This window comes from Heptranchias perlo, chromosome 2 (genome assembly GCF_035084215.1).
Source record: "Heptranchias perlo isolate sHepPer1 chromosome 2, sHepPer1.hap1, whole genome shotgun sequence".
NCBI classification, from domain to species: Eukaryota; Metazoa; Chordata; class Chondrichthyes; order Hexanchiformes; family Hexanchidae; genus Heptranchias; species Heptranchias perlo.
The window spans coordinates 24,709,430-24,736,897 of NC_090326.1; the positions used below are offsets into that span (position 1 = coordinate 24,709,430).

Sequence of the window (27,468 nt, forward strand, 5' to 3'; positions counted from 1 at the left end):
CTCAATCTGCTGCCAGGTTTCCAGTGGGAAAAATCGTGAAGTTGTTTAAACTTGTGAGCAACGCATCAGTAGCATGTTTGATGGATCTATGCACTCCTGGTTGACTGATGTTGCTGGTGTCCCTAGTGGGTAGCCTTGAATGAGACTGGGGCATAACAGTTCAGAACTGGTAACCTTGACTATGACTGACAATGGCATCGGTGCAGCGAAAGTTATCTGCAGGTCAACTTTGAACAATTCTGTCATTGCCTTCCTGGTGAAACACAAATGCAAGGGCAGTTTTGCTTGGACACTCCCAGATAGGTCTGCCTGGATCTACCAATGCAGCTGAGTAGATAAAGGTAGGCGTGGTTAATCCATCTCTGAAGCAACAAATCTACTTCATATCCTTCCTTTCAACTCTCCTTCTGCCTCTGTAGCAGGCAAAAATCTGGAGGAAAACCTACAAAAATAAACAAAATGCAATAAATGAACAAATACTGAACAATGTAACTGTCAGAAACTCAGCGTTAAAGTCCACTTTCATATGGCGTCCAAATAAACTACTACGTCTTTATACAGAGACTTCCTCAGCCCAGAATCTACCTGACTCTGATCAGCAGTTTTATACGTGAGGTCAGAATGTACTGCATATTCATTGTGAGAACAACTGGGAATTGAGCCGACTCTAATTTCAATGTAATTTGCATTGGTATTCACCCAGTTTGGGTGAGAGCACAATAGGCAAGCTTAAAGTGTTGCCTGGATGATGACACAGGGTGTACACAATGGGTGCTGGTTCAGCAAGAGCAATCCACCCGATTTCCTGGCCCCCTCACCTATTCCATGTCAGCACCACTAGTCACGGAAGAGAAACTTCACCCTATTATTTTTAGTTATTTCTATTCTTTAATAAATACTACGTAACGTTGTATTGAGGTTCAACTCCCTCCATGACCTCGCCCCTCTCTATCTCTGTAACTTCTTCTAGCCCAACAACCCTCTGAAAACTCTGCGCTCCTCCAATTCTGGCCTCTTGCGCATCCTCCTGCTTCCTTGGCCCCAGCATTGGTGGCCATGCCTTCAGCTGGCTAGGCCCTAAGCTCTGGAATTCCCTCCCATAACCTCTCCGCCTCTCTCCCTCTCTCTCCTCCTTTAAAACACTCCTTAAAACCTACCTCTTTGACCAAGCTTTTGGTCACCTGTCCTAATATCTCCTTATGTGGCTTGGTGTTAAATTTTATCTGATAATGCTCCTGTGAAGCACCTTGGGATGTTTTACTACATTAAAGGCGCTATATAAATGCAAGTTGTTGTTTATACTTTTGCCTCTGCTTGGTCCCCTTTATGATGTGTTCCGCCTTGATGGTGCCCTATTTCTTTTTTTTTATTCGTTCATGGGATGTGGGCGTCGCTGGCGAGGCCGGCATTTTTGCCCATCCCTAATTGCCCTTGAGAAGGTAGTGGTGAGCTACCTTCTTGAACCGCTGCAGTCCATGTGGTGAAGGTTCTCCCACAGTGCTGTTAGGAAGGGAGTTCCAGGATTTTGACCCAGCGACGATGAAGGAACGGCGATATATTTCCAAGTCGGGATGGTGTGTGACTTGGAGGGGAATGTGTAGGTGGTGGTGTTCCCGTGTGCCTGCTGCCTTTGTCCTTCTAGGTGGTAGAGGTCGCGGGTTTGGGAGGTGCTGTCGAAGAAGCTTTGGCGAGTTGCTGCAGTGCATCCTGTGGATGGTACACACTGCAGTCACTGTGCGCCGGTGGTGAAGGGAGTGAATGTTTAGGGTGGTGGATGGGATGCCAATCAAGCAGGCTGCTTTGTCCTGGATGGTGTCGAGCTTCTTGAGTGTTGTTGGAGCTGCACTCATCCAGGCAAGTGGAGAGTATTCCATCACACTCCTGACTTGTTCCTTGTAGATGGTGGAAAGGCTTTGGGGAGTCAGGAGGTGAGTCACTCGCCACAGAATACCCAGCCTCTGACCTGCTCTTGTAGCCACAGTATTTATGTGGATGGTCCAGTTAAGTTTCTGGACAATGGTGACCCCCAGGATGTTGATGGTGGGGGATTCGGCGATGGTAATGCCGTTGAATGTCAAGGGAAGGTGGTGAGACTCTCTCTTGTTGGAGATGGTCATTGCCTGGCACTTGTCTGGCACGAATGTTACTTGCCACTTATTAGCACAAGCCTGGATGTTGTCCAGGTCTTGCTGCATGCGGGCACGGACTGCTTCATTATCTGAGGGGTTGTGAATGGAACTGAACACTGTGCAATCATCAACGAACATCCCCATTTCTGACCTTATGATGGAGGGAAGGTCATTGATGAAGCAGCTGAAGATGGTTGGGCCTAGGACTTTGCCCTGAAGAACTCCTGCAGCAATGTCCTGGGGCAGAGATGATTGGCCTCCAACAACCACTACCATCTTCCTTTGTGCTAGGTATGACTCCAGCCACTGGAGAGTTTTCCCCCTGATTCCCATTGACTTCAATTTTACTTGGTCAAATGCTGCCTTGATGTCAAGGGCGGTCACTCTCACCTCACCTCTGGAATTCAGCTCTTTTGTCCATGTTTGGACCAAGGCTGTAATGAGGTCTGGAGCTGAGTGGTCCTGGCGGAACCCAAACTGAACATCAGTGAGCAGGTTATTGGTGAGTAAGTGCCGCATGATAGCACTGTTGGCGACACCTTCCATCACTTTGCTGATGATTGAGAGTAGACTGATGGGGCGGTAATTGGCCGGATTGGATTTGTCCTGCTTTTTGTAGGATAGGACATACCTGAGCAATTTTCCACATTGTTGGGTAGATGCCAGTGTTGTAGCTGTACTGGAACAGCTTGGCGAGAGGCGCAGCTAGTTCTGGAGCACAAGTCTTCAGCACTACAGCCGGGATATTGTCGGGGCCCATAGCCTTTGCTGTGTCCAGTGCACTCAGCCGTTTCTTGATATCACGTGGAGTGAATTGAATTGGCTGAAGATTGGCTTCTGTGATGGTGGGGATATCGGGAGGAGGTCGAGATGGATCATCCACTCGGCACTTCTGGCTGAAGATGGTTGCAAACGCTTCAGCCTGGTCTTTTGCACTCACGTGCTGGACTCCGCCGTCATTGAGGATGGGGATGTTTACAGAGCCTCCTCCTCCCGTTAGTTGTTTAATTGTCTACCACCATTCAAGACTGGATGTGTCAGGACTGCAGAGCTTTGATCTGATCCGTTGGTTGTGGAATCGCTTAGCTCTGTCTATAGCATGTTGCTTCCGCTGTTTAGCACGCATGTAGTCCTGAGTTGTAGCTTCACCAGGTTGGCACCTCATTTTTAGGTATGCCTGGTGCTGCTCCTGGCATGCTCTTCTACACTCCTCATTGAACCAGGGTTGCTCCCCTGGCTTGTTGGTAATGGTAGAGTGAGGAATATGCCAGGCCATGGGGTTACAGAAAGAGGCACGCTGACCCATCAATCATGTTCTGCATTAATCTGCAGAGGACATGCTTACTGGCATCAGAAAACCTTCTTGGTTGCTCTCCCTCTGAAGTACTTATATCATTAAACTGCTGTTCCAACAGCCCATGATATACTAATCCTTAGTCAACGAATTTGAACCGAGGTCCTGTGAATAGGGTGTCAGTTCTCTACTTATATACCAATTAAATTGCTTTGCAACATTTCATACATTATACCATGAAAGTTCCAGATGAAAGGAATTTTAGAAACAAACCATAGCAATGCCACACATCGGATCTTAATGGCCATTCGTGTTGGATACCACTTGACCTTTGTGGAAGGTCAACCACAGTCTAGTCCTTTTAAATCAAAATAGTTTAATTGAAATTATCTGATAATTAATTTTTAGCAATAAATTTTAGTCCAAAAAGTGACCTTGAATTGTCAGGAGTGGAATGTACTCACATTATAGTATAACTTTTATACATAAAGAGAGAAGCAGCGAGAGAGAGAGAGGATGCCTGTTAAATATAGTGACATTCCTTCACAGATTTTTATGGGGACACTTTTTTTGTAAGAGCTCGTTTCTCTCTTTTCCCTGAGTGGCTCTCCCTGTGCCAAACACCATCACTGTTGAACAGGTGTTGCTGACACCCTGCTCTGAGATCTTTACCAAAGCTATGCTGAAACCAGCCACTCGGGGGCATACGAGACTGGCTAAGGCATGACTTCCCACTTTCTTTCCCCTCTGTCTCCCTGTATGGAAGCACTTTGAACTCTATAACGTGGCTAAGGCTAGGAATTCAGTTGGTAGGAGAATGTTATGTGAGCCCAGGTCCTACCACTCATTGCCCCTGCACCGCATTTCTCAGCACGAGGCTCTATTTTGAATCTGGGCCTAAAGGGTGACTATGGGCGAGTCCAATGCCACCAGAACAAATATTACGACAAGTGTGCCAACCCCCATCATGCTCCTGAGGAACGCATCACTAAAACAAAGCAGGTGACCCAAGCAGAAAAGTGTGTGTAAATGTCAGATAGTAATTTTAATCTCATCATTGATGTGACAGACAACATCCACCAGTTTGTGGAAAGCTTTGAGTGCACACCATCTGATCTGGCTCCAAGGTCACCCAGGCAAGCACGAGGAAGAAAGACTTGCATTTATACAGTGCCTTTCACAACCTCAGAACGTCCCACAGCGCTTTACAGCCAATGAAGTACTTTTGAAGTGTTGTTGTAATGTAGGAAATGTGGCAGTCAATTTGCACACAGAAAGCTCCCACAAATAGCTGTGAAATATGTGACCAGATAATCTGCTTATAGTGATGTTGGTTGAAGGATAAATATTATCCAGGAGAACTCCCCTGCCCTTTGTTGAAATAGTGCCACAGGATCTAGTTATGTTCACCTGAGACGGCAGACGGGGACTTGGTTTAATGTCTCATCCAAAGGACGGCACCTCTGACAGCGCAGCACTCCCTCAGCACCGCACTGGAGCGTGGATTTTGTGCTCATTGGGGACCAGAACAGCAGCAAGCAGTTGCAGAAACTTCCATCCACCCCTCGTCTCCCATCAATCCTACCCACTCTTCTCAGCACTGGGCACCATGATACTCCTACAACCCACCGCTACAAAAAAACAACACTTGCCAACCTTATTGATAGAAATGCTGAGTTCAGACACATTTTGCTTGTTTTTTTCCCTTCGGCGTTGCGTGAAACTTACTGACTTAGGGTTTTTGATGAAAGTGGCTGGTTTTTGTTTCCCAGTTGTTGAGGTGGAGGGAGGAGAGAGCAACCAGCAGGAGGCGCATGTGCGTGACAAGTCGGCCCCGTGCTGAGGGACTGAGATGGTGGAAAAGGCGGTCGCGGTAGCAACAACAGCAGGCAGGTCAGTCACTGCTTCTTTTAATCCTCCTCTGAGTGAGCCATTAATGATTAAAGTCCAGCATCCTCACCATCTCCCGCGGGGAGAGAGAGAGAGAGAGAGAGGCTTGTTTTTAGTAATTATAATAAATATAAAGCGGGTTGGAATGTTTTTTTTTGCCCCCCTTTCCCTTGGTGTTTCTATTTGTTTGAATGGAGCTTTGTGCATTGCCCCCTCCCTGTCCCGGTGGATTATATCACTAGTTCTAGTTTGCAGCTGGGCCCCGGCGCTCTCTGCCTGCGCCGCTCTCCTTTCTAATCACCAGTTGCCGACAGTCCCAGTTGAACTACTTCCCCCCCCCCAAAAAAACTCTCTCTCGATGTGATTTTGGTCTCTTGCACTAATGACGGCTGCACGTTTCTGGAGCTCGGTGCATGCAGCGTCAGGGCGAGAGCCCGGGTTTTATTGCAGACCGGGCCCTCGGCCAGCAGCAAGGGCACGAGAGTCAATGCACCCCGCTGCATTGACTTAATTGCAATTATTACAGTAACGCTGCATATCCCCGCCCCGAGGGGCCAGGACACGGCACCAGAGCAGATTATTTACAAAAAGTGCACGCACCCACCCAGCAAAATGGTGCTGGAGCAGCGCGGCTCGGGCTCGAGCTCAGGGGAAGCCCCCCGGCCGGAGCGGCGCGAGGGCAACAGGGCCTCCGGGGGCAGGAAGAGCAAAGTTGGGGCTGCAGCTCTCCTCCAGGGGTGACTCTACTGCTCTGGGGGTGTCCTGCTGACCCCCCCCCCCCCAAAATTCGGACACGACTAGCATGAAATCTGTCTGCATCATTTTTTAAATTTAAAAATATACTTTATTTCATAGAATTTAAAGTTACACACAGTCCAATGTAAATATCACAATTTCAAACCAGTACAGTTCAAACCAACACATTACAGATCGTACACAATGCGATCCCAATGTTACAATTCAAACACAGTGTATTCCAAGGTGGGTTGGCCTTTGCGTAGATTGCACCTCGCTTCAGTGCGTCCCGCAGCATGTGGTCCTGCACCTTGGAGTGTGCCAGTCGGCAACACTCGGTCGTGGACAACTCCTTCAGCTGGAAGACCAGCAGGCTTCTGGTGAAACAAGGGGCCTCCATCAATGAGTTGATGGCATTCCAGCCGCAGGTGATGTCTGTCTTGGTGTGCGTCCCAGGGAACAGTCCGTAGAGCACAGCCTGGGGGATGTACTGGGACAGATACCAACACATCTCTCTCCACACCCTCTGTGCGAAGGGGCAGCCCGTCAGGAGGTGGACAACAGTCTCATCCCCGCCGCAGCCTTGAGGGCAGCACGCGGTGGTGCTGAGATTCCGTGCATGTTGGACGGACCGTACTGGGAGGGCCGTTCTTACTACCATCCAGGCTACATCCTGGTGCCTGTTTGTCAGCTCTGGGGACGAGACGTTCAGCCAAAAGGCATCGACCGTCTGGTCGGGGAAGAATCTGATCGAGTCCACCCTCTCATTTCCTTGCAGGACTCTTAGAATGTTTCATATTGACTGCTGTCTGACTGCCTTGTGGTTGAAGGGGTTCTTCCTCCGAACTTCTCTACCAGGGACAGGTGGGGAGGTGGGGGGGTTGGTCCACCTGGAGGGGACGCCCTGCACCTGCTCGGCCAGCGTGGCCAGTCTTCTCAGTGTGTTGGACAGGTAGAAACTCAGCACGTAGTGACACTTGGTTTTTTTCATTCTGGGGCTCTAAACACATCCTGAGGCAGCGACAAACAAAGGTGGCCATCAGGATCAGAGCGGCATTGGGATCGTCACACCTCCTCTTCCCCCCCCCCCCCCCCCCCGCCCCCCAGCCGCTGATACCTGCGTCCTTCCCGATGTACGTGGCTAACGGCTCAATACAACATACGAACAAGACTGCGGAGAGAGGGCAGCCCTGCCTGACTCCCTTCCCGTTGATTAGGACTGCACTACAGACAAAGGGGGGGGGACGGGACGAGCGGCATTGGGGACACTCCCCCCTCCCCCCCCTTTGTCTGGGGCCTTGAACGTGGTGACCCTGCGGACGCGTTCTACCTTGGACCTCCAGACAAAGTGGAAGATAGCCCGGGTGACTGTGACGGCGGAGTTGTGGGGAATGGGCCAGATCCTTGCTACGTAGAGCAACACTGCGAGTACCTCACACCTTATCACCAGGTTCCTGCTGGCCTACCCACATACCAAGCTTCTGTTTGGCCTTGGCGACCCGTTCCTCCCAGTTCTTCATGCAGGCTAGGGGCCCCCTGAACCAGATCCCAGCACCTTCAGGTAATCGGACCTGACGGGGAAGAGGACAAAGGATCAGGTCTCCCACCTGTCAAAGAACATGGCCTCACTCTTACTTGGTTCACGCTGGCCCCCGAGGTGAGCTCGAAACGGTCGCGGATGCCCATCAGGGTGTGGACCGACTGCTGTTCGGAGCAGAAGACGGTGATGTCGTCCATTTACAGGGAGGCCTTAACCTGAGAGCCTCCGCTGCCTGGGATCGTCACCACCCCCCCCCTGCCCCTGCCCCCGCCGCCGATAGCTACGTCCTTCCTGATGTACGTGGCTAACGGCTCGATACAACATATGAACAAGACCGCGGAGAGAGGGCAGCCCTGCCTGACTCCAGATCTGATCAGAAAGCTCTCTGACTCCCTCCCGTTGATTAGGACTGCACTATGGATGTCCGCATAGAGCAGTCAGATCCAATTGTGGATTCCCTCCACAAAACCGATTTTGGTGAGTGCGTCTATCATATACGTGTGGGATATTCTGTCGAAGGCCTTCTCCTGGTCCAGGCTGATGAGACTGGTGTTCACCTCACTGTTCTGCACGTAGGCTATCCAGTCCCACAGAACCGAGTACAACTCGACCGGTAAGCTGTCGCTTGCGGGAGTTCTACTCTTCTCGAAGGACCGGATGGCCTTTGTCAGCTCGTCCAAGGTCAGTGGCCGATCCATGTTTTGCCGCTCGCTGTCCTCTAAGACTTCCGTGATAGAGGACTGGGAGGCCGTGAGCTTCGCATCGTACAGCCCGGCATAAAAGGCCTTGCTGATCCTCAGTATGTCGGCCTGCGAAAACGTGACTGAGCCGTCTTCCTCCTTCAGGCTGCTGATCTCAGAAGCCTCTCTGTGCAGCTTCTGGAAGAAGAAACGCGAGCACTTCTCGCCCTGCTTCACAGTGCGGACTCTGCACTGGAAGATGATGTTTGAGGCCTCGGAGGTGAAGAGCGAGGCTTGCAAACCCTTCGACTCTCTGAGTTCCTCCCCGACATCAACCTCCATCGACTGCAGCTGGAGTAGATCCTGTATGCTTTTCTGGAGCTGTGACACTTCCCTCTCTCGCCTGTCTCTCACCTTCTTAACATCTTTGAGGATGAAGAACCTCTTGATGTTCGCCTTGATCGCTTCCCACCACTGCACCATGGAGTCGAAGAGGGGTTTCACGGTTCTCCAATCTGTGTCTCTTTAGTTCCTTGATGTTCACCGTGGTCAACAGTCTCACGTTTAGCTTCCATATTCCCCTGCCCGCCCGCCCGCTGGTCCTCCTGCGGTTGGCAGTCAGCCAGTAGGAGGCAGTGGTCAGAGAAGAACACCGGCTGGACGTCGGTGGATCTGACCTTGAGCGTTGGGGACACAAAGAGGAAGTCTATCCTGGAACGGATGGACCCGTCTGGCCTGGACCAGGTGTATCTCTGCGGCGCTCCACCTGCAGGGTTGCTGAAGACGTCGCGAAGCTTTGCGTCTTTCACCGCCTCTATCAGGAGTTTGGACGTGGAGTCCAGTATTCTGTCGACCCTGCTGGATCGTCTAGCCGCATCGATGATGCAGATGAAATCTCCGGCGAAATCTGTCTGCATCTCTGGGGCAACCGACCAGGGGGTGGAGTGGAAATCATTTGCAGAATTTAGCGTCAGTCCTGACTCTTATTTGTGCAACGCGTGTTTCTGCTCAGCGGAGTCACAGCCCTTTTCCCTTTAACACAACAATGGCCTGCTTAATTGAGTCACAGTAATGGAAAGTATGACAGTCTCTGCTGCAGAGGGTCTGTGCTCTATTCTGAAAGGATGACCCAAATAATGTCTTTTTTTAAAAAACCCTATAATGGTCCCAACTTGGTTGCGTGATGGTTATTTTGAAGCACATGTTCTCAAAAGAGCTATAAACCAAGCAGATTGTAACTAGATAAAACACAGCAAGTGCAAGCTGGGGTCAGTGCAGCTGGAGCAGAAGCCAGGAAACTTTTATCGCTTGTTGGCGTGTTTGGAAAATAGAGAGTTATGCTTGCTGAAGAAATAGTTCTGCGAACTAGGTTGATCCATTTGAAATAGTCCCTTTGTTTGTTTTCAGTTCCTGAGAAACAAACCAATTCATTGTTTCTCTTCTAAAGTAAGATCCTGGCCCATTAAATACTACAGCTGCAGTTTGTAATAACAAATGTAATCAATTTTACAATGTTGCTTATTGTCACTTCAAAAGTAATCTCACTTGTATTTAATTTGAAGAGTAATTCTACTAATTGGAGCAAGGGGGTTGAAGAGAAGGGGCTCCAACCTTGGGACCACGGGCACTGGCAATTGGGCCTTGTGTACTTATATTTAAGTCGTGGTCGTGGAAGTTTGGAAATGGATTATTATTAGCGTTGTTGTCACAGTGGTGGGTAAATCCTAAATCACTACATCTGTTGGTATCAGCAACTCCAGATGTGTGCAAATTAAAGGGAGTGTGGAAATAAACTTTGCTCTGAGGCTCCATAGTGCACACCTACACTGCCCATGAGGATTAAAGCATCCCATGAGGATTCCAATGACATTGTGCTTCACCCAACCTCACAATCCACTGGCCTTTCATGTCAGCTGTGGCTCAGTTGGTAACACACTCACCTCTGAGTCAGAAGGTCATGGGTTCAAGACCCACTCCAGGACCTGAGCACATAAACCAGGCTGACACTGTCAGAGGTGCCGTCTTTCAGCTGAGATGTTAAACCGAGGCCTTGTCTGCCCTCTCACAGGGATGTAAAAGATCCCATGGCACTATTTGAAGTGCTGGGGAATCTCCCCTGGTGCCCTGGCCACGGAAACAGAATACCTAGTCATTATCCCATTGCTGCGTTTCCTACATTACAACAGTGACCACACTTCAAAAGTACGTAATTGGCTGTAAAGCACTTTGGGATGTCCAGAGGTCATGAAAGACGCTATATAAATGCGAGTTTTTTTTCTCCCCTTTATCCCAATGGAATTGGGCTGGCCTAATTCCACAGTGTTATCAGCCTACTTAAAATAGGACCCTTTCTTATTTCCTTTCCTGAAAACAAATATGAGTGGTGTTGTCCCTTTAAGGGGAGAAGCTTGACTCTCTTGCTGTGGGACGAGCTATTCCTCTGGCCTTTCGCGAAACAGAACCCCCGATTTAAGGGCATGTGAAGTTGGCTCTCTGTTATTATCTGGACAAGCTAAACAGAGCTCAGTGCGCACATGTTTTTACACACAAACACACACAAGCTCTGCTCACGGATTCTTTGGAACTCCCTCCCCAAGCCATTCTGCCTGTCTATCTTTCTGCCCATCTTCAAACGCCGTCTTAAAACCGTTCCCTTTGACCAAGCTTTCACCTCCTAAACCTCAAGCATTGGTTTGATACCCACTCCTTTTTTACTGTGTGACGTTTCCTGCGATGATTTTTCTCTATGTTGGAGGTACTGGATTAAATGCTAGTTGTTGACACCTGAGTGTTGGTTAAATTTTAAAAGCAGAGAGGCAACTCTCCCAAGTGCAGATTTAAATTTTTTTTTAACAGCTGGGTGTATATTTTGTGTGTCAGGAGCAGAGGAATGGAACAAAGCTTGTTGGGTACATGAGAGGTAGTCTCCTTTTGTCCATCTTTGGGTTGTGCCTGCACCTAATGACAGCTTGCATTTATATAGCACCTTTAACGTAGTAAAACATCCCAAGATGCTTCACAGGAGCAGGTTATCAGTCAAGATTTGACACCGAGCCACATAAGGAGATATTAGGACAAGTGACCAAAAGCTTGGTCAAAGAGGTAGGTTTTAAGGAGCATCTTAACGGAGGAGAGAGGTAGAGGTGGAGAAGTTTAGGGAGGGAGTTCCAGACCTTAAGGCCTAGACAGCTGAAGGCACGGCCGCCAATGATGAAAATCGGGGATGCAAAGAGGCCAGAATTGGAGGTGCGCAGAGATCTTGGAGGGTTGTGGGGCTGGAGGAGGTTACAGAGATAGGGAGGGGGTGAAGCCATGGAGGGATTTGAACACAAGGATGAGAATTTAAAATTTGAGGCATTACTGGACCGGGAGCCAATGTAAGTCAGTGAGCACAGGGATGATGGGTGAACAGGACTTGGTGCAAGTTAGGATACGGGCAGCAGAGATTTGGATGAACTGAAGTTTATGTGGGATGGAAGATGGGAGGCTGGCCAGCCGGCCAAGAGGGCATTGGAATAGTCAAGTCTGAAGGTAACAAAAGCATGGATAAGGGTTTCAGCAGCAGTAACCCTTTCGTATATTGCGCTAAGGCCCATGATTGTGACAGTGACTCCTGATGCTGGCTCTTGTGCAGCTGGATATAATCTGGAAGTAAACTTGCCGGGATCGGCTAAGACTAAACAGGTCACTTAGTGCGTGGTGTGAGCACATTGAGGTCAGGGATTGGTACCATTGTCTCTTATCTGGGTCAATAAGGATTTGAGTGGTTATTTTCTCGATAGGAACAGAATTGAAACGTGGATTTCGTGGCATTTCAGACCTGTTGCTATGGTACGGACTCCCAAGAAATACTGGATCTGGCCAAATGGGAGAGCAGAAAGTTTGTAAACAGATCCTTGTACCCAGGCTGTATTGTTTGGTTCCAGATGTATTTGTGTGTCCAACTTGCACTCTGCAGACATAAAAACAAGCATTTAGCAAAACTGAGGGCTTTCTATTCAGACAGCAGAGTAGCTAGGCAGCTAATCACTGCTTTGTAGCCTAAACATGTCAGTTAACATTTTAGTACAAACTGGCATCCCTAGCCACAGTCAGCCTCCCTTTTCCATTGTCGCTGTCCCCGCCAACATCTTCCCTCAATGCAATGACTTCAAAAATTCTGGTCCTCCTTTACAAATAGCTCTGTGGTTCACCTCACTCCATCTCTGCAAACTCCTCCGTCCCACCCTCCACTCTTCCAATTCCGGCCTCCTGTATACCCCCCTTCTCCCTTCTGTCGACAAAGAAGGGGTGCCTTTAGCTGTAGTGGTCTTGCACGCTGTACCTCCCTTCCTAAACCCTCCACCTCGCTACATCTCTCCAGCTTCAAAAGTCACACCTCGAAACCTACATGCCTTGGGCCGCTTTCCCTAACTCTTCACCTACTCCTGTTCGGTGTTTGCTCTCCTCCCCCCCCCCCCCCCCTCCTTTTATGAAGTACCTTGTTATGTTAAAGAACTTTACAAGTACAGATTGTTCATTTTTATTGGGTTCCTCCACCCATTGTTCAAACCACTGCTGTATGTAAGGTCATGTTACGTTCATCTATTGCACAAATTTCTCTTGAAGATGGGTTTTGTTTACTTTAGAAAGCAAGCACGTTGGACAAGAACCATCCAATGTACATGTAAACGCAATTCAGTAGATGCAGTTTTCAATGTCAAGAAGTCTTCTCTAGCCCCACTGCTTCATTTCTCTGATCACTGTTTAGCAAAACAGAGAGTTCATTTTAGCTCTGAAACCTGTTTCTGAGTTTAGATGATGCACTTTTCTCCCCTTATCTTTTCCCCCCTTAGCCTTTCCTGCCCTGACGGCAGTGACTGGTGGTGGGTGGGTTGGCGGGCGGGCGCTGCAGTGGTGTTGACTGAATGTTTGCCAGCAATTGCCTGGCACCTTGGCCAAATGGCATTCTTGGTGTGTGAGCTTAAATAGTGACAGCTTCTGATGCTCACTCTTGTGCTTCGTGCAAGGGACCATTGGACAATCATCAGGAGCAGGAACGGCGGCTGATAGTTGTAGCACTACAGTGCCTACCACCCCCCCCGTCCCGGCTGAATCTACCTATTTGATTACGAACCTGCGATTGTTACCTGGAACCTTCTTGCTCTGTATGACACCCAGCAGCCCCCCTTGATGATACACTTGATGCACCCTGCATGGGGGTGCGTTAGTGTGGTGGTTATGTTACTGGATCAATAATCCAGAGACCTGGACTAATAATCCAAAGACCGTGAGTTCAGATCTCACCATGGTAGTTTGAGAATTTGAATTCAGTTTAAAAAATCTGGAAATAAAAAGCTGGTATCAGTAAAAGTGACCATGGAGCAATCGGATTGTCGTAAAAACCCAACTGCTTCCCTGATGTCCTTCAGGGAAGGAGACCTGCTATTCTTACCCGGTCCGGTCTAAATGTGACTCCAGTCCCACACCAACGTGGTTGACTCTTAACTGCCCTCTGAAGTAGCCTAGCAGAGCCACTCAGTTGTAATAAACCGCTACCAGCGGTTCAAGAAGAAGGCCCACCACCCAGGATAACGAGGGATGGGCAATAAATGCCGGCCTTGCCAGTGACGCCCACATCCCTAGAATGAATAAAATAAACCGAAAAGCTCGGGGAGTTTATCTGCAGAAGTCACTGAACTGTGGAAGATTCTGCCACAGTTGTCCTGAACGCTTCAAGAAACTCCTCCCTGTGACAGGTGCAGGTCTGCTTGTCAGCACTAGCCCTCGATATAAATCAAGGTGCCCAAGTTGTAACCTGCAGGCTTCGATAGATTAAAGTTAAATTGATTTAGATCCATGCACCTGTGTTAAGCGAACAGTCATGGCCTGGACCGTTGCCCGAAGATTTATTTTCTAGTCCGTTTATACACAGCTGAGTTTGAACCGTTCGCCCGAGTCACGTTGAGTTTAGTCAGCTGGTTCTGTGAGTCGCAGTGCCAAGGACGCTCAGAATTTCAGGGGCAACGAAGGGACAAGCAGCCGTCTTTTGAGGCCCCGCCCTCACATTGCTTTCAAACTAACTTGAAAAAGGTGCCCAGCAGTTCAGAGCGAGCTGCAGGAAGTGATCTGAACCATTTCTGGTCTGCAGATCAGCGCCCGCTCAACAGTTCAAATTAGAAACCGGTGCAGGAGAGAGCGTTGCTCTATTTTGAAGGCAGAACCCGAAGTGGTGTTGTCTTTAAACCCTTGTGTGCTGCACTGACTTTGCACTGAATGTAATATTTTGCAAGTACTGAATGGTATTTTGTGGAAAATTATGATAAATATATTATAATCAGAGGAGAGGAAGAAAATAAGCCTGTTTCTTTGTTATAGAGAGCTGCTGATTACAGGAGTGCATGTATGGACTGTGCTGTGGCAAAAATTGGTCTCTTCAGATTTGAGGAGGGTCCGAGTTGTTTTCAAATGCTGACCTGTTTGGTTGCAGAACTGTGCCAGAAGATAGAATTTGAGACGTTTTCGAGAGTTTGGTGTCATTCTGTCCACAAGCTCGTGGGAGGGGAGGTACAGCAGTCAGGTCGAGCTGTCAAACTATTCAATCTTGTCTTGCTGGGTTAAAGGGGAGGTGCAAGTTCCAGGGCAGGCTCAGTTTCAGCAAAGAGCCTGCTCCAAAAATCTTCACTCTGCGTCGGAGGCTGCGGAGCAGGTTTTGAAAGTATTTTGCAGCAGATGCAGGGTGTTGCTTTTTGCATCGCTGCGCTCACCTCTCAATGCAAGCAGGTTAAAAAAAAATGCTTTTGCGAGATGTGATCGCACTGCGCTTTTTCATTCCTGAATGGGACACCCCCCTTTTTAAAGCAGTGTTTCTCCTCTTTCTTACCTTTGACCTCTACACATTATTCCCACCTAAGATGGCTGACTACTATACCTTGGCCAATGCAGCTCTGGCGTGGTATTTTTAATTTTATTTCTCCCTTCCCTACGGGAAAATGCTTGGCTTCCACTTGGTCCTTTCCCACAGTGCCACGGCTGGATTAGTAATTTGGTTTGTGATAGTACATGGGCACGAGCTTGCAACGTATCCCCTCTGTGGTGCAGCGTAACCAGTGCTCATTTCAGATTCGGAAAAGGGACGTTGAAAGGCATTAATTCTTTTGCAGTCATCGTTCAAAAATGGCAACATTTTCAAGCGCACAGAAGTTTTTGTTTGTCTAGCAATCTCGTGAAATTAAACAGCAAACAGGATACTTGTACGCATGACAGTGCTGTCACATGAGACAGGACTGGATTCTGACTGCATGAACTATAAAATGTATTAATTCTTCTTGTGCATCCCCCCTCCCTCTGCCACACTATTGGTGACCGTGCCTTCAGCCTCCTGGGCCCCATGCTATGGAATTCCCCTCCCTAAACTGCTCTGCCTCTCCTTCGTTTGCATAGTGTCCATTTTTTTGATTATGCCTATGTGAAATGCCTTGGAACGTTTTCCTATGTTGAAGATGCAAAAAAGATGCAAGTTGTTGTTGTAAATATCTTCTGCTGTTTGTGTTCAGGAGAAGGTTACGTGATTTATCTTTGCTAAGGGTTCATGCTCCCCTAATGGCTCATTGAATTTGTCCACTCAGTAGCTCAGGCATACTGACCATGAAGTCCCAGTTTGGATTCTGGGTCTGTGCTAAGGTAGCTGATTTCAGCTCTGGTAGTTATGGAGGTCCTACAGTTGGGCTAAATGACCCTGTGTTAGGGAGGGGAAAATGGCCAGGGCTCTTGGCCCTGTTTGCTGTCCAGATCGGCCTTGCACATTGGGTGAGGATGGGGTTGGCTAGGGCTGTAATGCCCGTGCAGTCAAATGGCTGGTGGAAATTCACCATTAAGGCTCACACCCAAGGTAACGGCCCCATTTGTGAGCCCCCTTTCCCTATTATCCATTAACCAAATCTCCTATTAACCAATAACCAGTGCATATTTCAAGTGTTTTGCCTCTAATTGGCTTCAAAGTTCATGTCAGATGCTTTTTATTTTTATATGCGTTATTGTTTTGTTAGCTTCTGAATGTTTCAGCATTCTGTGTAAACATGCACAAATAAGAAGAGTAGGCCTTTGGTCTTTTGACCCTGCCCTGCCATTTTTGTTAACCACGGTATGACCTGTACAGAGGCACCTGGTATGAGGCCTCAAAAGAAACCCCACAAACTGTTGATAGTTTCAGTGTATGTGTCAGCTTGATTCAGCGGTAGCATTCTCGCTTCTGACTCATTTTGTTGGTTAAAGTCCCAGAATGGATTTTGAGCACATAATCTAGAATGAGACCAGTGCAGCACTGCATTGTCAGGGGTGTGCCGTCTTTCAGATGAGACATTAAACCATGTTCAAGGCGTGATGTAAAAGATCCCATGACCCTAGTTAAAGAAGAACGGGGAGTTCTTCTGGTGTCCTGGCCAACATTCATCCCTCAAACAGATTAACTGGTCATTTATCACATTGCTGTTCCTGGGATCTTGCTGTGCGCAAATTGGCTGCAGTGTTTACCTACATTACATCAGTGGTTACACTCAAAAGTCATTCATTGGCTGTGACCTGCTTTGGGACGTCTTGAGGTCATGGAATGTGCTATATAAATGCAAGTTTGTTCTTTCTTCCATCCATCCATAAGCAGTGTGGAAAATTAGCACATGCCTCTATTGGATTGGTGCCTTGATTGTTGTTATTAACAGCGATGTAATCCTTCGCTACAATTGGACAGCTGCCCTCTTTAAAAGAGCTATGCTTGAGACAGACATGAGGTGGCTTGTCTGCGAAGTTTATTTTTGGTATCCGTGCCATTGGAATCATCCAGTCATTGTCCCTGTGAGAGGGCTGTGGTTTTATGTCTCATTTTTACTTTCCAGTAAGCCTGACTCTGCTGCCAACACCAGACTGTATTAGATTATCAGAGTCACATTGGTAGTGTGTGGTGTACTGTTTTTCAGCTTCTAGGGCATTTCATATTCAAATAGGCAGTGATTCCTCAGAAAGCAGCAAAAATAATCGTGAAAATGCTAAGGGAATTTATTTTTCTTTAAACAAACTGAAATCATGATAAAAATAGTAGCTTATTTGAAATCCATTTCTGGTTTGTTCAGTTTTCCTAAAACTACTTGGAAGCCAAGTGAAAAAAGGTTTGAGAGATCACAGTGATAATTCTGAAGTATTGCAGTTCTGCCTGAAAGTGAGCATCAATTAATGATATTTTGGGGAAGTGTTCTCCAATAAAATGAGTTGACCATGATGGAGCATCGCTCCGAGGGGCATTATGGTTATACAGTTCAAAATAAACCATGATACAGACACACAGCCCTGTTGCCGTGGTGGGATATTTGTGCAATTTGCTCTATCCCAAGTCCCTATCTCAGCTGACCAAGCCCAGGTACTTCCCATCACACTGTTACAAACCAGTGCTTCTAATAATATGTAAAATCTTGTGTGATGTGGGTTCTGAACGTTTGGACTTCGAATGTTCTTTTCCAGCAAATTTTCAAGGGGGGGGGAGGGGTGAGAGAGTTTGAACAATTAGAATTTAGTGCCTCATTGAAATAGGAAAAATACTCTTTCCCCACTTTCTCCCTCCCCAACCTGAAAATACCGATTCATAATGGGTTGCGATTCCACAGACACTGGCAGCTCTCCCCGTGCTTTGCCCAAGTGGCTATTGTAAGTGTGTGAGCCTAAACTGTGACTATTCAACCATGTAGGGCACCACAGTCAAGTGTTGTAAAATTGTTTCTAATAATATGGCCAGGGGCTATTTCTGGCCTGCTTGTCTTCACTTGTAGCGCTCGGTACACTTGCTGCTCCATGTGTCTGTGGGCTTCCATTGATGGCCTTCTAACTGGGATTCAGCAATTTTCCTCTCGTATGCTTCCCTAGCAATTCTGATATTCTGCAGTTGGCTAAATATTTGCTCCAAAGGGTCCCTGATGTGTGTGCTCTAACTTAATGTAGGGTGAGAAGACAGCTGGTAATCTGGGAGGTGTGATTGAGTGCTTAATCAGAGAGAATCCTCCGTTCAATAATCAGTCATTGAGTGAACCAGGGATGTATGTAGGAACACTGAGATGAAAGAAAGAAAGAATTTGCATTTATACAATGCCTTTCATGACCTCAGGAAGTCCCAAAGCGCTTCACAGCCAATGAAGTACTTTTGAAGTGTAGTCACTCTAGTGATGTAGGGATCTTGCACATTGAGCCTGTGCCAAGGATGGTTGGTGAACTCCCTGGAGGAGATGCTGTTGTCAATCTAGCCTTGAGTATGGGGTGTAGTATTCAGCAGCTCAACCGGGAGTATCTGACAAGATGACTGCTGATACTCTGGTGCCAGTTTTGTAGCACCAATGGGGAGAGATTAGAAATAAACCAGTTGGAGTGCAGAAGCAGAGAGTAGGTTGGGTGAAATTGATCCCTCACCATGAAGCTACCTTTGATGATGGGGGTTTAGCAATTGATCAGGTTGAGACCACTCTGGATAAGTATCTCCCGTTGAGTGACTGGGTTGATCTGGTAATTTGCAAGTGACTTGTGGTTGCTGGCATGAGGGATATAGCTCATATCCTATGGATCTCTCCATAATTATACTGTTTAGACAATATACTAAAAATTAATTAGGTGAAGAGGTAAGATCGTACACTGTATTCCTCTGTGGTTTGTTTCCAGTGTAGCTCAGGCAATGTTGGTGCCAATTAGCTTCTTCTTGTGTGATGTGGGTTCTGAACGTTTGGACTTCGAATGTTCTTTTCCAGCAAATTTTCAAGTGGGGGGGAAGGGATGAGAGAGTTTGAACAATTAGAATTTAGTGCCTCATTGAAATAGGAAAAATACTCTTTCCCCACTTTCTCCCTCCCCAACCTGAAAATACCGATTCATAATGGGTTGCGATTCCACAGACACTGGCAGCTCTCCCCGTGCTTTGCCCAAGTGGCTATTGTAAGTGTGTGAGCCTAAATTGTGACTATTCAACCATGTAGGGCACCACAGTCAAGCCTGACCTTGTCTTCTTTCGCCATCTGCACTTTTCACCAGGGCTCACTGGCTAGCGATTGGGAGTTGGAACTTCCAAAAAATTTCACCACCCGACCACAAGGGTGCTGAGGTTAATTGTAGTGCTCGCGATAGGTTCCCCCAACAGAAATCAGCGAACCCAAACTGGGGATCAAACCTTGGACCTTCTGATCATAGGAAAAAAAGTTGACGGGAAATGATGCCTCCACTTCCTGCATAAAACACAAAATTTAACTTTGGTGCTGATTTTGTTTGTTCTTAGCCATTTCTATCATATAATTTCTTTGAAAATAATTCACCACAACCATTTCTTCTTTGCTATTCCTCTGCAAGGATTTTTTTATATATATAGAACAGTTTTTTTTCCAAGTCACTAACCTTTACTGTGCTCAGCAAAATAGCCTGTCGGGCCAGTGACACTTCTTCCAATTCTACACTTGAAAATCTGATTGTCAGTTTTTGAACTGATTGTAGATTTCAGTCACAACCAAGTATGATTTGGGATGTATATTTTGAAACTAGTTCAAAATAAAGAGTAAGAGGGGCCTTTGATGATTCATGCTGTAAACGCACTGCCTGGTGTGGTAAAAAAGGAAAGAAAAAATTTGCATTTATATAGCGCTGTTCACAACCTCAGGACATCCCAAAGCGTTTTACAGCCAGTGAAGTACTTTTGAAGTGTAGTTACTGTTGTAATAGGATCATGTGGTAATAACAGTAGGAGTAGGCCATACGACCCCTCGAGCCTGCTCCGCCATTCAATAAGATCATGGCTGATCTTCGAGCCCGTTCCCATATCCCTTGATTCCCAGAGAGTCCAAAAACCCATTGAACTCAGCCTTGAATATACTCAATGACTGAGCATCCAAACTGAAAATGACCCGTTTATTCCTACTCTCTGTTTTCAATCCTCATGTCAACGCTAATATATTACCCCAACCCCATGAGCCTTTGTGTAACAACCTCTTGTGTGGCACATCATCGAATGCCTTTTGAAAATCCAAATATACTACATCCACTGGTTCCCTTTTATCTACCCTGCTAGTTACATCCTTAAAAAGCAGGGTTACATTTGCTACCTTCCAATTCACTGGGACCGTTCTAGAATCTAGGGAATTCTGCAAGATCAAAACCAATGCATTCACTATCTCTGCAACCACTTCTTTTAGAACCCTAGGATGTATGCCATCAGGTCCAGGGGAATTGTTGGATTTTGGGCCCATTAATTTCTCCAGTACTTTTTCTTTAGTAATATTAATTACTTTAAGTTTTTTGTGTCCTCTATTGTGAAGACAGATACAAAATATTTGTTTAACGTCGCGGCCATTTCCTTATTCCCCATTATGATTTCTCCTGTCTCAGTCCGCCAGGACCACTTGGCACCAGACCTCATTACAGCCTTAGTCGAAACATGGACAAAAGAGCTGAATTCCAGAGGTGAGGGGAGAGTGACCACCCTTGACATCAAGGCAGCATTTGACCGAGTGTGGCACCAAGGAGCCCTAGTAAAATTGAAGTCAATGGGAATCAGGGGGAAAACTCTTCAGTGGCTGGAGTCATACCTAGCACAAAAGAAGATGGTAGTGGTTGTTGGAGGCCAATCATCTCAGCCCCAGGGCATTGCTGCAGGAGTTCCTCAGGGCAGTGTCCTAGGCCCAACCATCTTCAGCTGCTTCATCAATGACCTTCCCTCCATCAGAAGGTCAGAAATGGGGATGTTCGCTGATGACTGCACAGTGTTCAGTTCCATTCGCAACCCCTCAAATAATGAAGCAGTCCGTGCCCGCATGCAGCAAGATCTGGACAACATTCAGGCTTGAGCTGATAAATGGCAAGTAACATTCACGTCAGACAAGTGTCAGGCAATGACCATCTCCAACAAGAGAGAGTCTAACCACCTCCCCTTGACATTCAATGGCATTACCATCACTGAATCCCCCACAATCAACATCCTGGGGGTCACCATTAACCAGAAACTTAACTGGACCAGCCACATAAATACTGTGGCTGCAAGAGCAGGTCAGAGGCTAGGTATTCTGCGGCGAGTGACTCACCTCTTGACTCCCCAAAGCCTTTCCACCATCTACAAGGCACAAGTCAGGAGTGTGATGGAATACTCTCCACTTGCCTGGATGAGTGCAGTTCCAACAACACTCAAGAAGCTCGACACCATCCAGGACAAAGCAGCCCGCTTGATTGGCACCCCATCCACCACCCTAAACATTTACTCCCTTCACCACCGGCGCACAGTGGCTGCAGTGTGTACCATCCACAGGATGTATTGCAGCAACTCGCCAAGGCTTCTTTGACAGCACCTCCCAAACCCGCGAACTCTACCACCTGGAAGGACAAGGGCAGCAGGCACATGGGAACAACACCACCTGCACGTTCCCCTCCAAGTCCACACATCATCCCGACTTGGAAATATATCGCCGTTCCTTCATCGTTGCTGGGTCAAAATCCTGGAACTCCCTTCCTAACAGCATTGTGGGAGAACCTTCACCACACGGACTGCAGCAGTTCAAGAAGGCGGCTCACCACCACCTTCTCAAGGGCAATTGGGGATGGGTAATAAATGCTGGCCTCACCAGCGACGCTCACATCCCATGAACGAATAAAAAAAAAATCTCTAAAGGGACCCATGTTTACTTTCACTCTCTCTTCCTTTTTACATGTTTGTAGAAGCTCTTACAAGCTCTTTTTATATTTCTTGCTAGTTTACTTTCAATTTCTATTTTTTCCCTCTTGATCAATTTTTTGGTCATCCTTTGCTGGTTTCTAAAACTCTCCCAATCCTCAGGCTTACTAATCTTCATGGCAACATTATATAGGAAACGCAGCAGCCAATTCGCACATGGCAAGGTCTCACAAACAGCAATGTGATAAATGACCCGATGATCTGTATTAGTGATGTTGGTCGGGGGATAAATATTGGCCAGGACACCAGAGAGAACTCCCCTGCTCTTCTTCGAAATAGTATCATGGGATGTTTTACGTCAACCTGAAAGGGCAGTCGGGGCCTCTGTTTAACGTCTCATCTGAAAGACAGCACCTCCGACAGTGCAGCACTCCCTCAGTACTGCATTGGGAGTGTCAGCCTAGATTATGTGCTCTAGTCTCTGGAGTAGGACTTGAACCCACAGCCTTTCTGACTCGGGCGAGAGTGCTACCACTGAGCCACGGCTAACGTCTGTGATACTATATTGTTGGTGACAGTAGTATGACTACTTGTAGCAACAGTGTAGAAATCCTGCACATGAGCTAGAAGAAAAGTTGCATCATTTCAGTCAGTTGGGGAATGGGGGAAGGAAAAACAACTGCAGATAGCTCTTCCTACTTACCGCTTTCTTTTGTGCGCTCTTTTCTTTGACTTTAGGCTCTTGAGTCAGTTTTGCTGGACTCTCATCATTGGAACCTTTCAGACATGCCTCCTTTGGGATTGAATGTGCATGTGTAGTGAGTAAACCCCTGCAGCATTGCCAACACCTGCCAGTTACTTGTGAGTTGCGTGATTTGCGGAAGTTTTTTTTTCATGTTTCCACTTTGTGCAGGAAATTCTAAGTGTAGCTGTCTACATGCGCATGTCGGCAACACTGCCCCTCGGTTGGTTCTATTGCAGACAGATAGGATGAAAGTCTTCCCTCATTCATTCTCTCGTTTGTGAGGGACTCTTGTGAAATGAGTTTGGACAGTCTCAAAATTTGTTTGATAACGCTCCTGTCAATGGCCGTGGGATGTTTTTACTATGTTAAAAGCGCTATATAAATGCAAGTTGTTGTTGTGGGTGTAGGTGCCCATAATACAGCACAGATTAGACACCAAGTTGACAATTTCAGTCAGAGACCCAGTGTGGGGAAATGAAACTATCATTCTGGTACTGTGGTAGGTGCTGTTCCGAACCTGGGCTTGAGGCACTGGTTGAGGGCAAATTAGAGAAGTTTTAGTTGAACATCTGCTTGGTGCTTGATGCTGACACTGCCACCCCTTCCCTTGACAAAGAGACAGGATGGTGTAACCTATGCTGAAGTATGTGTCGTAAATCTTGAAAGACGTCTCGTTACTGTGTAGCGTTTGCTATTGATCAGCAGTCATTATCCATGAGTGAATTCCAGAAACCAGTTCCCTTAAAACACGGGACAGTGAGGAAACGTTTAGGATTGCCAAGAATAGTTTGCAATGTGACATTTACACTATTTAACTCTTGGTGAACTATGAATGGTACCACTATATTTGCTATTTGTGCATAGCCTGATTAAAATGGATAAATATCCTTTCAGGGTTGGAAAGAATAGATTTTGAAAGTCTGCAGACTTAACACGGCGTACAGTTAGAACACATGCAGAATATGCAATCAATCAACATAGACATGCAGAGAATGTTCAGTTAAGCAGCATACTTGTCAATTTGTGCAAAGCAGCAAAATATTTTATTTTTGATTTAACAGGAATACATGAGCACCAAGCTTGGTGGTTCTTGAAGTCACAGATCCTGACTTGATTCACCTGTGGATTGATACTGAGAATCTTGCTGTTCTCCCCCATTGCTGTCGATGCAACACACCCGTGCTCCGTCGAACAGCTTCCTTTGAGCAGTACAGTGATGTAAGTCCTACTTCCTTTTCAAACTGCTGCAGTTGAAAGCTTCATGCCTGTGGCAGCTTCTTGAATTTCTGTGGTAGCACAAGAAATCGAAGGGCCTTGGTTAGCTGGACATGAAATCGTAAGTTATCGAGAGGATGATCTGCTCTGAGCAGAATGCTGGGGAGTGTGGCTAGATTGGTGGAGGCACGTCTTATTTATACCACATTTTATTTGGGCTTGGCGCGAGGAGACTGTTAGGTTCGTGACAGGATTTCCTGGTGGAGTTATTTAACAGGCACGCTTCATTTTCACCATTGAGACAACACTGCTCTTGACTGTAACAGAAAGGAAAGGTGGGGTTATTCCTGCTACAGTAACACAGTACATGCTGCATTGAGAGTGTAAAACGGCCACAAAAGGTACAGCGCGTGGATTTTGGGAGCTTGCAATGTGCTGTATTAAATTTGTAATGACTAAGAACTAGAAATGAAAGTAACGTAGAAGAACGGATATAAATAGTAATTTATCAATTCTCCAGTGCCACAGTTAATTTATACCGGAGAGCTGGCTCTGGTTAGTTCTTTCCTTTCCACAGATGGAAGTGGAATGAATAGTGTTGCTACTTGTGAGTGTCCATGATTTTGCACTAGGGTAACAGGCAATGATCGGTTTAAGGCGGGTGCTTCAGTTGAGTGATTCTGATCAAGCCCTAAACCATGAGACCAAAGCCCGAGCATTATACATCAGCCCAAACTGAGATTGAAATACTCCCCACCGCTACGTATTTCATTACTTATAACTGGAAAGAAAAAGTCTTGGTTAAAAATGAGCCTGCCTCCCCCTCCAAAAGACCGAGGCCCTTTTGAGACCAGGTGTGTCTGTATGTGTGTGTCCTGTTCACATGTCTCTAGGGAGTGATATTACTTCAATAACTCTAACTGCTTTTTTTATTAACCTTGTTGGGCAATTTCCTCTGGGTTTTTTTCATAAACCGGGATACTGGCAACCCTCCGTGTATTGGGCCTGTAAACATTTTTATAATCAAACACTTAAGTTGTCACTGCAATAATGTGCAAACATTTTGGTGGAGTTTTAAAAAAAAATCAAACTTGGTGGATGTTCTCTCCTCAGACTTTTAGTTGCCTCTTGCATCAGTGGAGCAGGAACTAGAAGTTATATCCACAAGGTTGAAGTGCCCACAAAGTGCTCAACTTTGGCCTATAGTTAGACTTCAGTAAAATTTTCTAAGCGACTTCCTGTCTTCAGGTGCTAAGATTTATTTAAAAATTGATTGATCTGATGGCGACTTTCTACGTAATGTTAGGTGCAATTATTAACTTCCTGTGCAAACATTGTGCCAGAGTTACACCGTGCAAATAATTTTTTTTTAAAAAAGAAGCAATTACTAAAATAATAGTGGCATCAAAGATAGCTTAAAAAAACAAGTGCAAAATGTTTTGGAGTCAGGTGCTTTCAGTTTCTAGCCATATCGCCACGTCTCTGTACTTTCACCTTTTCAGAGTTAGTTAATGGTCTCTATCCACACCTGCTTGGGTGGTTTGAAGGTGTATGCCTAAGTTCTGCTCACATTACTAGTTTGATTGCAACTTGGAATGACTGTAGATAAAGGAAATAATACTGAAAAGGAAAATAGGTGGAACTCAAAGCGGAAAAGGCACAGGCCCAAATGGCAATAATCTGGAATGTTGAACAAAAGTCAGAGGAAATAGCAGAGGGCTCTGACCACAAATCTTTCAAGCATTCTTAGATATCGAAGGTTATGTCAGAGGACTGGACGGCAACAATGTAACACCTCTGTTCAAAAAGGGAGAAAGGAATAAACCAAGTAACTGTAGACTGGTCAGCCCAGCATCAGCAGTGGGTAAGCTTCTAAAGCCATAATACAGGATAAAAATTAATAATCACCTGCAAAGAAACGGGATAATTAAGGAGAAGCAGCACGGATTTGTAAAAGGCAATTCGTGCCAAATGTAATCAAATTCTTTGAGGAAATAATGGAGGGTATTGGGGAAGGATTGATTGTTATGCAAGATAGGAGCTCATGGGGTTGGGGATAATATATTAGCATAGATGGAGGATTGGTTAAAGGACAGAAAACAGAAACTAGGGCTAAACGGGTCATTCTCAGGTTGGCAGGCTGTAGCTAGTGGGGTGTCGCAAAGATCAGAGCTTGGGCCTCAGCTATTTACAATCTATTTTCATGACTTAGACGAAGGGACTGAGTGTAATGTATCCAAGTTTGCTGATGATACAAAGCTAGGTGGGAAAGTAAGCTGTGAGGAGGACACAAAATGTCTGCAAAGGGATATAGACAGGTTAAGTGAGTGGGCAAGAAGGTGGCAGATGAGTATAATGTGGGGAAATGTGAGGTTATTCACTTTGGTGGGAAGAATAGAAAAACAGAATATTTTTTAAATGGTGAGAAACTATTAAATGTTGGCATTCAGAGAGATCTGGATGTCCTCGTACAGAAACACAGAAAGTTAGCATGCAGGCAAGCAATTAGGAAGGCAATTGGCATGTCGGCCTTTATTGCAAGGGGTTTGGAGTACAAGAGTAAGGAAGTCTTGCTACAATTGTACAGGGCTTTGGTGAAACCACACCTGGAGTACCATGTACAGTTTTGGTCTCCTTATCTAAGGAAGGATATACTTGCCTTAGAGGCGGTGCAACAAAGGTTCACTAGATTGATTCCTGGGATGAGAGGTTGTCCTATGATGAGAGATTGAGTAAAATGGGCTTATAGTCTCTGGAATTTAGAAGAATGAAAGGTGATCTCATTGAAAAATATAAGATTCTGAGGGGGCTTGATGGGGTAGATGCTGAGAGGTTGTTTCCCTTGGCTGGATAGTTTAGAACTAGGGGGCATAGTCTCAGAATAAGGGGTCGGCTATTTAAGACTGAGATGAGGAGGAATTTCTTCACTCATAGGGTTGTGAATCTTTGGAATTCTCTACCCCAAAGGGCTGTGGATGCTGAGTCATTGAGTATATTCAAGGCTGAGGTAGATACATTTTTGGACTCTCTGGGAATCAAGGGATATGGGGATCGGGCAGGAAAGTGGAGTTGAGGTCAAAGATCAACCATGATCCTATTCAATGGCAGAGCAGGCTCGAGGGGCCGTATGGCCTACTCCTGCTCCTATTTCTTATGTTCTCAAGGAAATGCCATGGATGTTGTACATAGGGATTTTCACAAGGTATTTGATATGGTTCCACATAGGAGGCTTGTTGACAAAATAAAGGGAGTGTGCCAGCATGGATAGGTAGGTGGTCGATGGACAACAGAAAGTAGTGGATAATGGATGTTAATTGGACTGGATGTGAACAGTGGTGTCCCTGAGGGGTCAGTGTTGGAATAATTGTCACTCTTGATATATATAAATGATCAAGACTTGGGTATGGGGGCATAATATCAAATATTGCAGACAACACAAAAATAGGGAGTGTGGTTAACTGTGTGACTTTAGGAGGACCTAGGTTAGTAGATTGGAAAGATAAATGGCAGGTGAAATTTAATGTGGAGGAACGTGATGTGATACATTTTGGGAGGAAGGATAAGGACATCAAGTCTATTCAAAATG

At 46.3% G+C, this 27,468-nt stretch overlaps 1 protein-coding gene across 4 annotated transcripts in view; it reads left to right on the forward strand.

Moving 5' to 3' along the window:
* Nucleotides 1-5,253: 5,253 nt before the first annotated feature.
* The window catches only part of elmo1 (engulfment and cell motility 1 (ced-12 homolog, C. elegans)), a 282,334-nt gene continuing 260,119 nt past the window's right edge, over nt 5,254-27,468 (forward strand). For 2 of the 4 annotated variants that reach the window (XM_068001264.1, XM_068001286.1), the window contains exon 1: nt 23,903-24,003. The gene's annotated coding sequence lies outside the window, so the exon portion shown is untranslated. The other 2 variants (XM_068001271.1, XM_068001276.1) reach the window with 2 other exon arrangements.